Here is a 17637-nt window from a genome sequence, read left to right on the forward strand (position 1 = left end):
GGTTTCAATACTGCCAAAAATATATACAGGCTGGCATGTACGAGAAATTGGGAAAGGGGTACCTTAAAACAACATGGAACCTGCCCTATTCACATGCATGTGTCAGTAATAAAGGACAGAAAGTGTTTCTTAGTGGCAACAATTGTGCGATGTCACTAAGCGGCACGCTTCTGTGTAACGGAATTAGTTTGCATGGAGCCTGTGAAGGGAATTCATACAACCTTTCATGTCACCAGCAAGGCGCACCTGCAACAGAAATAGAACCATTCTTTCAAAGACTCTATAATGGGAGTTACATTCTTATTGTAGACCGCAGATGTTGTAGTCTTATGCCCGGGACTCCTTATCTAGTAACTACGACTGCGAAGATCAAGTGCTGTGGACGCTCATTGTTCCCCAGCTCCTTTCCAGACAGGGAGGCAAGGGCATGGCCCGATTTGAAAATTACTTCTATTCGAATAGATACTTTAAGCAGAATGAAAACAGTCCTTCTTCAGACGCCTACCAGGCTCTCGTCATCAAAAGAAATGTATGATCTACAAGTCGCAAGGACGACTGCAGAGATACATACATTATTATCAACTAATTCCCCCGTACATTTCGCGGAAATCCTGAATGAAATCTTAAATATTTCTGATACCAATGGGGTCTCAAAGGTATTTAAGACAGTATTTTCGATGGCATTAACACCATTCAAAGCCATACTGGGTATTTTTCCAGATTTCGTCCATTCGATTTTTGGCGGACTTCCCCTGATCCTGGGACTAATTGCAGGAATCCTATTCTTAGTCCTTATTTTTCGTTATGGCAACCCATGTCACAGACAAAACTCTTGCGACAAGGGAAGAAACAATCCTAGCCATTGGATACCGGGACCGGATATCAAAAATCCTGGGACTCTCCCGGCTTAGAGACCTGAACATGACCTGGTTTCTATCATTTCGACCAATGTGGCAAAGATGTGTTTTACCTGTATTGAGGTGTCTGCTATGCGGAGAAGAATGCGTGTTAGACACCTGTCTGACGCTACAATCGGATGCGCCGATGGATGCAGAAACATTGTTGAGCCCGATCAAGGTTCATGCTTTGTGCTGCCCTCAAAGGCTACCAATCCTGATGACGGCATTCGTGGAAGCTTCACCACTACGATTGATGGGTAGTGAAGTTCAAGATGAAAGCAGCATCGAACAGGTACGACCTTCTGTCAGTAATGCAAATCAGAATGTCAATGGAGACAATCATGCGCAAGAATGCATGATTACACCTATTTCCGAGTTAGTGGAACTTTCCCAGGAAGCTGTTGACAGTTTTTTCGAAAGCCTAAATGATATGATGTTCTCACCCGAACAGAAATAGAGACTTTTGAGCAAGCTCGCACACGGCGTTCCCTGAATTCGGCCTTCAACTTTAAAAATAAAGTCACATGAACATTTTCGCTCCAGTTCACGGACAGCAGTTTTTCAGCAGCCCCAAATATTTTTGCATATTTTTCGGGACACTATCTTCTGCTTAAAGTAAGAACTATTCTTAGAGAACTAAGGTTTCTAAATTTTAGATAGCTTATAGACATTAGCTGCCCGCTGGCATGTTCATAAAGATATTTTATTCTGTGATGGAATGGTCTCGAAACTTTTTTCTGTCAGAAACCATTTCATGTGTAATTCTCATATACCAAATAAGCAATAATGTATACAAATGCAATTACTTGGGCATTTTTCTACAGCTTGAGTGCATACCATATATATATGTCTGCAATTTTTTTCAGTATATTTGAAAATTTCAAAATGCATTTATGTATTTTGGGGTGGTAAGGTATACACACTACTCTATAGTATGTTGTACTATGTTATACTATGCCTACATTAGTAATTATGTCCATAGTTAGCGTGGAGTGGGTGTCATGTATTCCTATCGGTTCTGAATCGATCCCCCTATTCCTGACCCTATTCTAGTTAAACAAACCAACAAGTTAACTAGCAGTCAGCCCATGAGGCAGAAAACCCCCATGATGCAGATACCGTTATCTGACGCAGTCACACTACGGCACAGGAACGTGTTATCTGATTAGGTCATAACGCTTGCGATCTAATTAGACAAGCGATATTCCTCCAGCCCCTGATAAGGCATACGGAGTTCTCATAACAAATCAAACCTATGACAACCTGGGCAAAACCCTGCGGCCATTGTTTTGATTTCACCGAGAACTTTAGTAAAAGAATGTGCTAACGAGCAAATCGTATGACATCTTTATTGACGTATCTATGTCCATCCTTACGTCAATCTCGGCACCTTAAAGGTATAAATATTACCGATCTTGCCATATGCAAACACACGCGTGGTGACGAGACGGAGCAGCCATACTTGCCGAAGCCGAGAGCAGAGCAGACCCCGCTGGCAGCAGCCCCGCCTTCCTGACGCGCTGAGAGACGCGCTGATTTCTCCTGCTGAGAATCCAGCCCCGGCGTTTCTGGGTAGCCCTCGCAGGCAGCCTGGAATATCGAGGCCAGAGAAAGAGATACCATTCCTCATTCATCCTAACTTCCAGGTACAGAACTGAATAACCCCTCACAGAGAATTCTTTAGTTATTCACTTGGCAAAAACAAACTTAACTTAAACTGTAACTTTCTATTCCCGCCCACGTATTAGACTTAGGTCAGGTACACGGGGTAGGCGTATTTAGAAACACCAGTTGAGTACGTTTAGTCAAATGTATATGTGTATGTAAATATATTTTATTCATTTTAAAACATCTTATGGCTTAGAAACCATATCAATGTTTTTACAGTATTATTTTATACTATTGCTTTTAATGTATGCACTTTACTTAGCTATAAGTATTGCAATAATATCGATCCATTTCTCTTGTATGAGAAAAGAGACTGATCAATAAATAACACCTTTTTATTGAACACGCCAGTCTCTTCCTTTTCTCTACATTCTGATGAGACTAAGAATGCACGTACTGACTGAGTAAAATAATTTGCCTTTTGTTCACACGACTCTCGAGATTGACTCTTGATTAGGGGAGAGCAAAGTTGTCATGTTCTATGGTTGTCAGAAACTAAATCCCTTCTTGTCTAATCAGGGAAGTTAATTCCTCCTTGAACATTCGAGAAAGTTTCTAGCAAACTCTGAGCTATGCTGGCAAACCCAAAACTTAAGTCTAGTATCGACAGTAGTAGACCTAGTTAACGTCTGGCCTAGGCCTTTACTGCTGTAGGTATTATTCCAATGCGCAGAGCCTATTGGGAAGATAGGAACTACACTACAGCATGGAGATGCTCTAAGAAATTTGAGAAAATGTTGGGGCCATGGAGGGATCGCAGAGGCTTTGCATAGTTCAGATAATATTCTTAGCCAGATGGTAGAGAACGAGGTAAGGCCAAAAATCCTGGAGGACTTATGTACTCCGGGATTGACCAGAGGTGGTGCAGTGAAGATCTAAGGTGAATGGATTACACATATGGTGTAAATTTCCATGGAAAATTGGGAAATTAGGTGTTTCTAAAATGAAAGACTTGTGTTAATTGGAATACCATTGGAAAACAATAAAAAAAATGGGCAAAAAAGGAGACATACTTCTTGTTTTGTGCTTCAATGGTGCCTGACTCCTCTGATGCTAAGGTCCAAAAAGGGGATAGAGTTCTTATCTTCCTAGACCTGGGCATTGATGGCAACGTAGGTGAAACCTTGACTGACATTGAAGACATGAGTGCTAAATATTTCTCAGTAGCAAGCAATGCCTTGATAAAACACTACCCCGAGTGGCAGTGGCAGTGATGCCGAGGTTGGCCTGACGAACCCTGCAAAGGGTCTGAGCTGGTAAACCCAAGGGCGGAGGAGATGGAATAATGCCCCTTTGTCCTTTCACAAGTGATGAGCTAGCAGGAGCATATTACACTTCTTAAAGCTGTGAGAATCTGGGAAGCAAATAACCAATATAATGCTCAGCCTTCCAAGATTCATTTTTAACACTAACAGAAAAAGTAGAAAATAACTTCTATCCTCAGAAAAAAAAGGTAGAATAGCCAAGCATATGTTTTTTTTTTTTTTTTACACTTTTTATTTTGCAGTTTGATGTGTCATGGTTGGGAGTATGCTGAGAACGAACTACTAGAGATGGTGGGCTTGTCTGCAAGATAAGTTAGGTACTAGTTGTGATGGCTTTGCAAATGATGTAGATAGTTTTGAAGATGTTTTGGGATGGCAAGTAGAGCAAGTGGTATTCCATCAGGATGGGGGTCAAGTGATCATATTTCTTCAGACATGCAGAGGTGTGAAAGACACCCTTTAGGGTGCCAGTATAGAGTTGAGTCTGGTAAGCCATGAAGCAGAGCATTACCACCATCCAAGTTCAAGGGATTGATCAGCTGTTCTGAAGTGTCTTTCTGAAAGAAACTTTTCACTTTCTTAATTAGAACGAACTGGTACCTAGCTGTCTGTGTTTTTGGATATATGTTTCCTGAAGGTGAGGTTGGTGTCCAGGGGGAATCCAAGTAACTTAGCATTCAATGAAAGTTGGGGTTTGAGGCTGTCAGGGTTCATGTCACTGGGCCTAGTTTGTTTTGTTTCTTGTTTGTTCTTGGCAAATAACAGCAATTCTGTCTGTACTGGGTTGGCCAGGGTTGAGCTTCAGGTGCTGGACATCCACGTCTGGATAATGTGCAAGCAGTGTTCAAGGCTTTGAATATCGAAAGCAAAGGAGACTTTTGAGTAGAGTTGTGGATCATATGCATATTGGAAAACTTGATGTGATCTTTGAGTAGAGCATAAATCAGCTCCATGTAAAGTTTGACGATGACACAGCATGAAACCCCGAGAGACTCTGCAGGTGGTAGGGATCTTTTGGGACCTGGAGGTGCCGATGTGAACAAACTAGTGTTGGTTGAAAAGGTAGTAGGAGAAACAATGACGAACATTGCAAATTCAGGGTGCATGTGGATTGGTTGACTGTTGAGGGCAGCAGAGAGAATCAGGATTCAGGGGTCACCTTCATTTGTGGTCCAGGGGGCATCATCAACAATGTGTAATGCAGCGGTCTCCATGCTACAGCGTAATCTAAAGGCAGACTGTTAAGAGTTGTACAGGATTATTATGGTTTTAACAAAAAGATGAGAGGCAATACAATCTTAAGAGACATTTAGGTTTCAATGATATTCCATTCACTGCTTTGTGTGAGCAGAAAAGTTCTTTATTTCGTTTTCTTCAAAAACAAGTAGGCACAGCCAACGCGGTTCTCCCTACAAGGGCTTCTTCAGGGCTGTAAGTATATATAAAAATGTACATGTGTATACCCATTTAAAACTGACATACAAAGCAGCGATAAGTATGTATTTAAATATAGACAAGTAACTCATGAAAACACCAGACGCAACTCGAAGACCAAGTTCGAGCAAAGCCAACAGTGAAAAGCGGTGCAAAAAAAACGAAAGTGCTAATTCATGTGCCATATATCATAAACCATATTTATAAGCAAGCACATTAAAAGAATACATTCCACAGTTTAATTGCAAAAAGTCATTAGTTCAGATCACATAAGATACTCGCCACAAATCTGTGTACATACGTGGAGTAGTCCAAAGTCAAACAAAGTGGTGTTGTGTGCAGAGAGAGATTAAGGACAGAATGAGCCTATAACTGCAAGGGTGTCCAACAACAGCCTACCCAGACAGTTACCAAACCAGAAACAAGGTAGAATAACTAAACCACCGTATAACTCAAGTAGTGAGAAAAGCCATATCAACATGGGCTTACCACTGTAATGTGTTTTCCACTATATTGATGTCATAAACGGAAATGCAAGCACTCTGCCGCAATTTAGCTGCTTCTTCGTTGTAGTCCTAATCGTTTCGTCCTTAATTGTTGAACATATATCTAAAGTGGTAACCTAAACACGGAATCCAAATGAGTGAGCACAGTTACTAATGACTAAAATAGAAAAAATACAAAAATCCATGACGAGCTCCAGCACCACATATCCATGTGAGGGGTGTTCCAAGTAAAAATCACCATACGCATTGATTGGATTTGCTACCAGGGGACTTCTCCCCATGCACCACTGAGGGCGAGCAAAACAATCACTAAACGTTAGTGATAATTAAAGACAATGTTAATCGTACATACACCAAGTAACATATCTCTTAGCGAGTGTCTATATCACATGGTGGCAACATGCAATTCCAAAATGCGCGCTACACGCGAAAACTGTAACGGCATACCTTCAATTGTTGAATTGTTATCGAGTCAATTGTCACCACCCATTCAGTGCTAAAAGTTCATATTCCTATGTCGGCTACTAGAAAGTATAGACATATACTTGAGGATACGTAAGGTGATTAACTATATGTGTTCCAAAGTTCCCGTTCCTTGATGCACGTGCAAAGGTTTACTGAATTAATTCAACGCTCGCCGGATTTAAACACATTAGAAAACAATCTTTAATCAAGTGGCAGCCATCTTATTAATTCATCCCTTGCCTGTTTTACCAACAAAAAAACAATCTTTACTCAATTAAAAGCCACCCTACACCAGAACTGATCTGCAGTGACGCGATCAGTATGGTTATTGCATTATGTTAAATAAACGTACTTACAAATATTCGTATCAAGTTTGTCCCCAATCGCAAAAGTAATCCGACTCTTCCCGCTTCCCTACCTTTCTTAAAGCGTTTCCGACTACTGGAAGTTGCTATGTGCCAGTGCGTAAGCTCCCTGCAAAAATCTAGACCGCAAACAATACTACCTTAATGACGTATCCAAACTCGCTTCTGCGTCAAGTCCTGTATATCCACTAGGAACAGAAAGACCCTAACAATAAAAAGTATCCTAAATTACGGTCAAGTTAAATTGGTGCATTTATTTGTGCCTTTCTGCCCTTCTCTGTCCTTAAGGATTAATATGATGTTTTGTTGTGTTTCTATCTAGGACCCTAATTCGATATTCCCGATTTATGCCCTTGTATGGCTATAATAAATAATATCCATATAAAGGCATAAGAATCATATCCATATTTAGAAATAGCCCATGCAGTCCAAATACAGCAAGGCTACTCCCCTAGACTCCTAGAAAGTACAACGCGTTCTTTAAACAAACCAAGCCTCCAGCAGCCCGGGAAATCCCCCTGCTCTTGTTTTGATTTGCACAAGAACTCCTAGAGTCAGAAAGAACTGTTAGTTCTTGGTGACGTCTTATGTCCAACCTTACGTCAAACCCGGCACCTTTCAGGTATAAATATACCAACGTTGCCTTAAGCAAACACACGGTGGTTTGGAGCAGAGCGGCTATCTACTTGCCCGAGAGCCCACGGATGCCGCCCCTCCCCTTTGACGCACTGAGAAAGACGCTGTCTTTTTCTCCAGCCGAGAAAATCCAGCTCCGGTGTTTCCAGCCGCCCTTGCGAGTTGCTGGGATATCGAGTCCGGAGAGAGAGATACAAGACCTCCTTCATTCTATTACCAAGGTACGGAGCTGTCTAAACCCTTAAGAGAATTCTTGATTCAGATCCTTGGCAAAACCAACTTAACTTAAACTGCTACTTACTTACTCCTTCCCACGTATTAGGCTTAGGTCAGGTACACCGGGGTAGGCGTAGATTAGTAGCACCAGTTGAGGACGTTAGTCAATGTTTTTATGTATGTATATATTTTATCCATTTTAAAGTATCATATGGCTAAAAAACCATATCAATGCTTTTACAGTATAATTTTATAATACTCCTTTTACTTTACGCACTTTACTCTCTACTAAGTATTGCAATTGTGGCAATTCATTTCTCTTGCATGAGAAAGAAGACTGCTCAATAAATAACACCTTTTATTGAAAACGCCCGTCTCTCTATTTCTCTGCACTCTGGTGAAACTAAGTACGCACAATTGACTGAGTGAAATAATTGTCTATTGTTTTCACACGACTCTAGAGATACACTCTTTATTCTGAGGGAGCAAATTTGTCATGTTTATGGTTGTCAGAAGCTAATCCCTTCTTGTCTATCCAAGGAAGTTAAATTCCTCCTTGTTTATTCGAGAAAGTTTCTAGTGACCTCTGAGCTAGCTGGCAAAACTAATAAAGTCTAATATAGTCAGTAGAGACCTAGTCGACCTCAGTCCTACGTCTAAAACTGCTGTTTATATTATTCCAATGCGCAGAGCCTATTGGGAATATAGGAACTATACTACATGGTGCCCAACGTTTGGTAAGGCGATAATCTAACGCAAGAAATTAGAGTAACTCAGTCGTGCTTTTTCACACAGACCCCTTTTTCCCGTAAATACTCCAAAAGACGTCTGGAGTGGGTAAAAGGTTCAAATCCGCCGGAACTTAGTAGGAAGAGATTCCTATGTATAGTTTTTGGTTTATAATAACAATGGTCCTTGACTATAGATTTAAATTGAATTCATCAGTAAACCAATTTAAAGTAAGCAATGCGAATAGATCTGCATTTTAAAAACTGAATCTGTGTGGGAGAAAAAATATCTTATTGTTAGACTCTGTGTATGGCATACAGAGACAGTACCCAGGGTGAACAGCTATATTTACAAGAATAAGAACCAAAAAATAAAGGCACAATGTCCAAATTTCAAATTTTATCAGCAAAGAACAATCACATTTATTTACAATACCAACAAGAGCAATACTATTGGTATCCGGCGCAAGTGCTAATAGGAAAGGAAAGAAAAGGGTGCTCAAGTGTTAAGTAAAGAGTAAAGAATTCATGCTAAAAAACATTTCCAATATTTACAACAATATAAACAAGCGGTAACTTTCCGCAATTAATAATACAAACAAAGAGCCTGTTCACTTCCTTCCAGGATGAATAATGGAAGGGGGGATGGGGACGGGCTAGACTATGATACAGGCAATTAACAAAATGGGCGTCGACGTTTCGACCCTATTGCTCGTTTACTTCCGAGGAAGTAAAATCCCCCACGAGCAATAGGGTCGAAACGTCGACGCCCATTTTGTTAATTGCCTGTATCATAGTCTAGCCCGTCCCCATCCCCCCTTCCATTATTCATCCTGGAAGGAAGTGAACAGGCTCTTTGTTTGTATTATTAATTGCGGAAAGTTACCGCTTGTTTATATTGTTGTAAATATTGGAAATGTTTTTTAGCATGAATTCTTTACTCTTTACTTAACACTTGAGCACCCTTTTCTTTCCTTTCCTATTAGCACTTGCGCCGGATACCAATAGTATTGCTCTTGTTGGTATTGTAAATAAATGTGATTGTTCTTTGCTGATAAAATTTGAAATTTGGACATTGTGCCTTTATTTTTTGGTTCTTATTCTTGTAAATATAGCTGTTCACCCTGGGTACTGTCTCTGTATGCCATACACAGAGTCTAACAATAAGATATTTTTTCTCCCACACAGATTCAGTTTTTAAAATGCAGATCTATTCGCATTGCTTACTTTAAATTGGTTTACTGATGAATTCAATTTAAATCTATAGTCAAGGACCATTGTTATTATATCATACATACCCAGGTCCTTTTTGATTTTGTGGGTGACACCCCATTAATCTAATAGTTTTTGGTTTAGTCAACGTTGAAGGATACAGTGTTCCAAAATATTGTGCACCTAATCTTTGTTTCCCTTGAAACTTGATCTGCAACAAAAAACTTTCTGTCAGTAAAAATGGTAGAAAGTGAAGACGAAAGGGAGGCAGCTAGAATAGCAGCTCAACTCCTAGTGGATGACACAAGTCTCCAAGAAAATGACCCGAATGCTATAATCATTCCGGTAAATGTAAGAAAAACTATAACTCTTAAACTTATAGAAAATGGACTAACACCAAGAGGTGGTACAGTCATATTCGTGGTAGAGGCCCATGAATATGGGCAGACAGAGGTATTCTATTCATGGATAAACTTTCCAGCAGCAAACGCTGTAACACTCGAATTCCACTATTACAAAATAGAGGAACCTCCGGATGAATACGCTCCTTTCGAGGACGTTGAAATCCCACTAACTTACCAAGAGCACCTGCTCTGGTTTAAAGGCGCCCTAAAACATCAAAATCACATCACCAGGCTCGGTCCACTAGGTAGACCGGGAGCCACGTGGCCGGTTCTAGCCAGCTACACACCACATCCCGACATTGAAAAAATGTCAAGTGAAGAACTTTTAGTTAAAATAAAAGAATTAACAAAGGCATATAGAGAATTAGTTAAATTGGCAATGGAGGATATAACATACCTCCAGAGATTGAAAGAAACAGATATAGCAGACCAACCATTTGAACTTGCCATAATCATAGACAAATCCTATGAAGAACTAGGTAGAGATAGTTTGGGTGGGAAACCAGTAAAACCCCAACTAACTGAAAATCCTGAAAAAACCTTTATTAAAAATAATCTAAATACTCCAAAAAAGAGTTGGGATGGAAATAAACAATCCACTCCCAAATGAAAACGATTCCAGTCCAGAGGAAGGTCTCCTCAACGGAGAGAGATCTCCAGAACGAGGTGGCAAGTCTCCCCAGAGGGAGCCCTCTGAGAAAAGATACAACCTTAGAGATAGGGATAAATTGAGAAAACCTGACGGATATCAAGATATAGATACACGTCCCTCTCGATCTTTTCAGACTTCCTCACAGAAATCGGGAAGAAGAGGACGGTCAGAACACAAGGAAGAGCACGTCAAGTCCAAAGACAAGGAACCTGCTCATCAAAGTAAAAAATTACAATTTCCAAGAAAGAAGGTAGCTAGTATTAAAATAATAAAACATGCCGAGGAAACTGAGGACACAACTGAAAAACGGAGAGTGAGCCCAGACAATGCTAGACAGCGCAGCAGAAGTGACCATAGCTTGCAAGATCCTGATGAATCTTCTGGAGACAGTGGACACGAATGAATACATTCAAGTGGAAACTGCAGACACCAGAGTTAGCAAACCCCATAAATTATACGAAATAACATTACGTATAGAGGGGAACAAGACTAGGAAAGTAAGGGGTCTCTATTGGGATAACCTTTCGAAAGGCTATGACATCCTGTTAGCTGAGAAAGACTGGCCACCAGAGTTTGTCAGGGAGTGCCCTCATGGCGAAGAAATGATTACGCCTGCCTTCTCAAATCATATTCCAATTCATAAAAAATACACATTTGCAAGAAAATGGGCAGTGGCCCAAGCTCCTGCATTATATAAAAATCATGTAGGATGGGATGAGGATTCTCCTCATCACAAAATCCAGTTAAAAAATCAACCCACTGCACAAAGGCAGTACCCAGTTAAGCAAGAAGCTAAAAAACAAGTCAGGGAGATCTTAGATCAACTTGAATACCAGGGGGTGATTGAAACATGCACCTCACAAATGAACAATCCTTTGTTTTGTGTCTCCAAGCCAGACGATTCATATCGTGTAGTTTTGGACTACAGACACCTTAACTCATGTTGCAAAACATTTGCAGTACAAAACTCACACAGTGCAGCACTAATGAATAACATTGTGCGCAAAAAATATAAAACGACATTAGATATCTCTAATGGATTCTTTTGTCAAAACATTGCACCTGAAAGCAGGTATTTGACCGCTTTCTCAATAATGGGGTCGCAAAAACACTTCTGTCGACTCCCACAGGGATTCAAGAATAGCCCAGGATTATTCTCAGCAAGAGTAACAGAGTTACTACAAATATATGATGATGAGGCATTATCTTATGTCGATGACATCTATCTCACAGATGATGACCTGGAGACACACTTGAAAAGAGTGAACACCATAATACTTGGGTTTGCAGCTGAGGGTTACAAATTCAACTTTAAAAAGTCACGAATTGCCCATCTAACTGTCCTATTTTTAGGATACGAATTATCAAGTGAAGGCAAAAGCCTAGCAGACAACTTCTTAGAGAAGTGTGCTGTACTCCAAGCACCAAAAACACTGAAGAACTTACAATCAATACTAGGTTTCCTGAATTTCGGAAGAACATACATTCTAAATTATCCAGAGAGGGTTAAACCTCTCTATGAATTAATAAAACCAGATTTCAAACCAATAAATTGGACTCAGAAACGCACAGAAATTTTAAGATCATTGCAAACACACATGTTAGCTAAAACTAAATTGCAAACTCGCGAAAACGTACGCAACCTTGTAATTCGAGTCATCCCAGGAAGATGCGGATTCACGTACCTAACCTCTAATGAGGGAGAAACGGTACCAATAGCTTACAAATCACATTTGTACACACAAGCTGAAATGAAACTCAGTTCTACTGAAAAAATCATAATAGCGGTTCAAACTGCTGTAGCAAAAGAAAGAGCCCAAGCCCAAGGCAGAAGAATAACTGTTTTAACAGCAGAATCAGCCCTTGAGGCATTAACAAGCCCACACAATTTGAATGCTGTGGCATTAGATCCAAAGTGGATACATGGGAAAATTCTCTTGCTGCAGAAGACGTTAAGTACTATTTTGACCCGAAAATGAAAAAACTAGAAAATCTAGAATATGAAGAAGAATATCCTCTGCCAATCGAAATTCTGCCTCTCGAACAATATACATGTGTAATCTACATGGACAGATTTGCACAACACTACGATGTAGAGAAAAAATCCTACAACGCAGCGTGCGCAGTTGTTAAAGGTCGCTGGCGCTTTGGTAAATTCAGACCAATAGTCACCAAAACTGAATCACTCTGAAACTGTTCAACTCATCGAGCTGAAATAAGATCTTTAAAGATGGCGCTTGAAAATGCCGATCGCGAATTCCCCACACTAATAGTGTGCGATTCGCATTTCTGCGTCAAGTCTTACAATAATGACATGCAGACCTGGATTCAAAACGGTTACAAAGATGACACAGGTGCCACAATAAAACATAAAAAGTTCTGGGAACAAGTAGTTCTTTTGCAGAAAGAAGTACGAAAGACTCACGTGATACACACACTGAGTCATCAACGTGATGGCGTTCACGTTGCAGGGAATTCATTGGCTCACAGAGCCACAGCGGAAGCGGTCCAACCGGCTTCCGTAGCCACAAAAAAGCGTTCTAAAAATTACATAGACGGAGAAACCATGCTAGCGGTAAAAGCCTCATTAAAAAGCAACTATGCAGCATTACCTCTGAACTATCTACTCAGTTATACATACATAATAGATGCAAACTCCGTTCCTTTTGCTCAAATCCCTGGAGTGGGGGATAGAGTAATTCCAAACACGAACAGGAGAGTCTTTTTAATAGCAGACGCACATATGGGATTGGGTCTAAGGCACCTAGAGATCGTGAAATCTCTAAAAGAATTACAATCAGAATACTGGTGGCCGGGGATGAACTTGCAACATTACAAATTTGCAAAGGATTGTCCAGACTGCAACAGAGATCGCAGTCATGAACCGACCGGAGTATTGCCAGGACCCCTTTGTTAGAAAGCATAAGGCTATCTATACGCAGAAATCCAGCAGGATAAACGCGACCCCATAATATTTAAGACTAGATTCACTTAAAATGCAGACACCAGCGCTCGGCTGACGCCAGAACTGTTATAAAAGATTTGCGAGTCTTTATCGGCATATACGCAATTGGCATGCTACATTCTGATCAGGGTCCTGCGTTTAGCTCTAGGGCTTACAAAGAGGCCATGACCAGCATGGGCATTGCATTGCGGTACTCTTCTCCATTCCATCCTGAGGGAAATGCGGTAGTGGAAAGAAAAAACCGTGACCTAAAGCAATCTATAACGGCGAGGGTATTAGGTTCGGGTGATGGGTGGGTCAAACATTTAACAAGTGTCCAACGTACTCTTAACAATCTGCCAAGAAATTCTCTAAAAGGTTTCACTCCCTACGAACTATTGTTCGGTACTAGAATGCATATCCAGGACTTATATAGTCAAACTTCAGTGGTAGAAGAAAAAGCCTTTGATATCAAAGACCGTTTGGCTGTTTTACAGGACTTAAATGAAACAAGAAGAAGTCTGAGTAATCTAAAACCACAGCCAACAGCCACTGAAGAAAAACCACCTGTCCCAGCAAGAACTGTATGGATTCCAAAGATTGGGGATCTGGTCAGAGAGAAGATCGCGGTGAAGAAGGAATTTGGGCCTTCTTACAGAAAAGCAGTACCTGTCTTAGCTGTCAGCGGAACAAGATCAGTAGTACTACCGCCCCTTGCTGGTAAAAAGGACAACCGAGTTGTATCCATCTACCTGGTAAAACCACAATCATGTGGCCAATAATAAGTAGGAGGCCCAGTGGACTCCCAAGAAATAGCAGAATACCAAAATTTGCTACAATCGAAGAGGTTCAAACTGAGAGACTAATCACTTTTGATAAATCTGCAGTGAATAAAAAAGGACTATGCAACAAAGCCATGAAACTTGTGCCTCTAGAAACCCAAATTGCAACAGTTCGTCAAGAAACACCTGTCTACAACGATGTAGCCTCAGACTATGCTAGTGAAACAAAGAAAAATCCAAAAGCAAATGAAAATCCGGAAGACATTCTAACAATTGACAGAACTGCATCTGGCTACTTCATCAATTTCCATGACTTTTCGGAAGATCCAAGAGAGCATGAAGAAACGCCAGCAACAATAACTTTCAAAGACAAAGTAACTGAACTCCTTCATCAACTCAAAGAAACCTATCTGATTTCACCATGGATTGAATTTTGGATTGTGTTAGGTGTACTTTTCCTCCTGCTTTGGCTCTTGATGGTTTTATGTTTGGGTAGATTCATTGATGGAACATATAGTACAATGGACACAGCAAGTCAGAACGTCAACGTGGTCCTAAAGCCTCACACATCCTCTCACATCACAAAAAGAGAACTGTCACCAGTGAACATCACAGCCAATCCAATACCCGGTGGGGTAGCATGGGACAAAACGGATTATGAAATGTATGGCCCGATTGAGCTCTTGAAATATCCACACCAGTTTAAGGTTTCCTTAAGTGACTTTGTGACACCAAGTACTTTCTCTGATGATTGGGACTTTGAAAATATTAATAATATGATGTCAGATTTAGTATTGTCAGCTAAATTCACAGAACATGATTATTTACAGGGTTCATCAAATTATGAAGTTATATTGTTATAATCATTTTGGTCATCACTATTTGCATAAATCTGCTCAACCTAGAAATGTTTTAAATTATTACCAATGGGAACATTGTACAACACCGCCAAAAGGCAGCTCGAAAACATTTTATGAGAAATTCCCATACTTCTCAGGTTTTAACACAAGTGATGCAGATGCGTTTTATTTTAAAATGTTAAATAAGACAGGAAAAATGTTAAATAAGACAGGAATGAAAATAATGTTGACAAATACTAAATTGATTTATTCTGAAACATTCTATGAAAAAATGACTACATTTGGTTTTGAATTCTGGAAAAACAACATTGAAACAAAAACCATCTGGGGTACAAAAGAATGGCAGGTCCAAGGTTTAGAAGCATTATTTAGAGCCTGCATGATCCCAGAACAATTAATATTCCTGAATGACACCATTCAGCAAACAACCTGTCTTGGCCTAGCCAAAATAAAAGACTTAAACAAACCGTCTATTCCGAAGCCCATGCCTGATAGTAATAGGACTACAGATGTGGAGATAGACGTATCCCATATTTTACACCAAAACAGAACACATCCTGATTGGAAAAAATGGTTGATCTGGCCCATAGACACAAATAACTGTCAAGATAGATTCCTGAACAAAACACAGGGGTTTAAACAGACCAGGCCAGACCCTAGATACTCCCAGAGACAACATCCAGGGATAGTTACAACATACAGTGTAGGTAAACTATGCCTCGAATGGCTTCAGAAATCCACACTGGCTGAAATTAAGCAACACTTGACTTTACTTAAAGACGGTGCTGACTTGCGTGATTTCATACTAGGACCACGCAAACAGCGCCAAAACCTTTCATATACGCCGGTATATACGCTGCTTACAACGAGGCTTAGAAAGTAACACAAATTGAAACAGCTGAAAAAATACGAGAAATTGATTGTATAATTTTGGAGAAATCACTTTCTGTAGTGGACAATGGGTTAACGACTCTGTCCTCCAGAATATATTCACTGGACAGCATTGTATCATCTGCTATTGATATAATAGAGCAGGACTTACTAATGTTACAACATGGTCAGTCCCAATTACGTTCTATTGTACAGCTAGGCTGGACGTTGCAAAATCTGCGTTCAGGCTACGTGCCATGGCGTTTAATCAACGTAACATCATTATTCTCTATCTTTAACCTTACTGATAAACAAATCAGTTTGGCACAAAAAGGAGCAGACTATACGATTCTGAGCATTGAAAAACTTGAGAGACTACCATTGACAATGTCAGAGAGACCTGTCATTGAATGAATCCGGGTCTGGTGGCTCAGTGGACTTATGCGTCTACTGCAGGGGCCTGTGTTCGACCTCATGGTCACAGGTTCAAATCCCGGCGGGTCCACTCAGCCTTTCATCCATCTGAGGTCGATAAAATGAGTACCATTGAATTGGGTAACAACAAACATCTGTTATTCAGCGCCAAGATACCCGTAGTGGTGATCATGCGCTTTACAAATACACATGTTTATGTTATAATACATGGGGCGATTACAATCCCAATAACAACTTTCCAGTTTAAGTATTGCCAAAAATATATACCAGCAGGCATGTATGAAAGGTTGGGTAAAGGATACATCAAGTCAACATGGAATTTACCTTATACACACAAATGTTATAGTGAAGGGAAAAAATAGGTATTCCTTAGTGGTAACAATTGTAAAAAATCACTAAGTGGTACACTCCTGTGTCAAGGTATTAACTTGCATGGAGCCTGCGAAGGGTCTTCAAATAACCTTTCATGTCACCTGCACAGCACTCCTGCAAAACAGATAGAGCCATTTTTCAGACAGCTTTCCAACGGTAGTTACGTTCTAATAAGTGACCACAGCTGTTGTGGCATGGTGCCAGGAAAAGCCTATCTCGTGAGCGTTAGTTCCATGGTCACTTGCTGTATGCAAGTATTGTATCCAAACAGCAATCCAGACATGGAGGCGGCAATATGGCCTCGTTTGAATATCTCTTCTATTCGAATTGATACTTTAAGCAGAATGAAGTCTATTCTTTTACAGACAACTGTGCCTTTAACCTCATCCAAAGAGATGTATGATCTGCAAGTTGCAAGGACAGCAGCAGAGATACATTCCCTATTATCAACAAATTGCCCCATACATTTCGTAGAAATGTTAAGCCAAATTTTAAACATGTCTGATACCAGTGGCATCGCACATGTATTTAAGACAATTTTTTCGGGACTGTTAACACCCTTTGAAACAGTTCTGGGCATCTTTCCGAATTTTGCCCATTCTGTCTTCGCCGGTCTGCCTCTACTTTTGGGACTCGTAGCAGGAATTTTATTTTTGATCCTTTTGCTCCGATATGGCAAGCCAAGCCACAGACAAGACTCCAGCAACGATGGGAGAAATGATCCTAGCTATAAGCTACCGGGACCGCATCACTAAAGTCCTCGGATTAGCCCGGCTAAGAGATCTAAGCGCAACCTGGTTTCTTTCATTCAGACCTATCTGGCAAGATTGCATCTTACCTGTGCTTCGATGTCTGCTATGCGGAGAAGAATGCGTGTTGGACATTTGTCTTACACTACCATCAGCAGTACCAATGGATACAGAT

This window comes from Lissotriton helveticus, chromosome 6 (assembly GCF_964261635.1).
Source record: "Lissotriton helveticus chromosome 6, aLisHel1.1, whole genome shotgun sequence".
Taxonomy (NCBI): domain Eukaryota; kingdom Metazoa; phylum Chordata; class Amphibia; order Caudata; family Salamandridae; genus Lissotriton; species Lissotriton helveticus.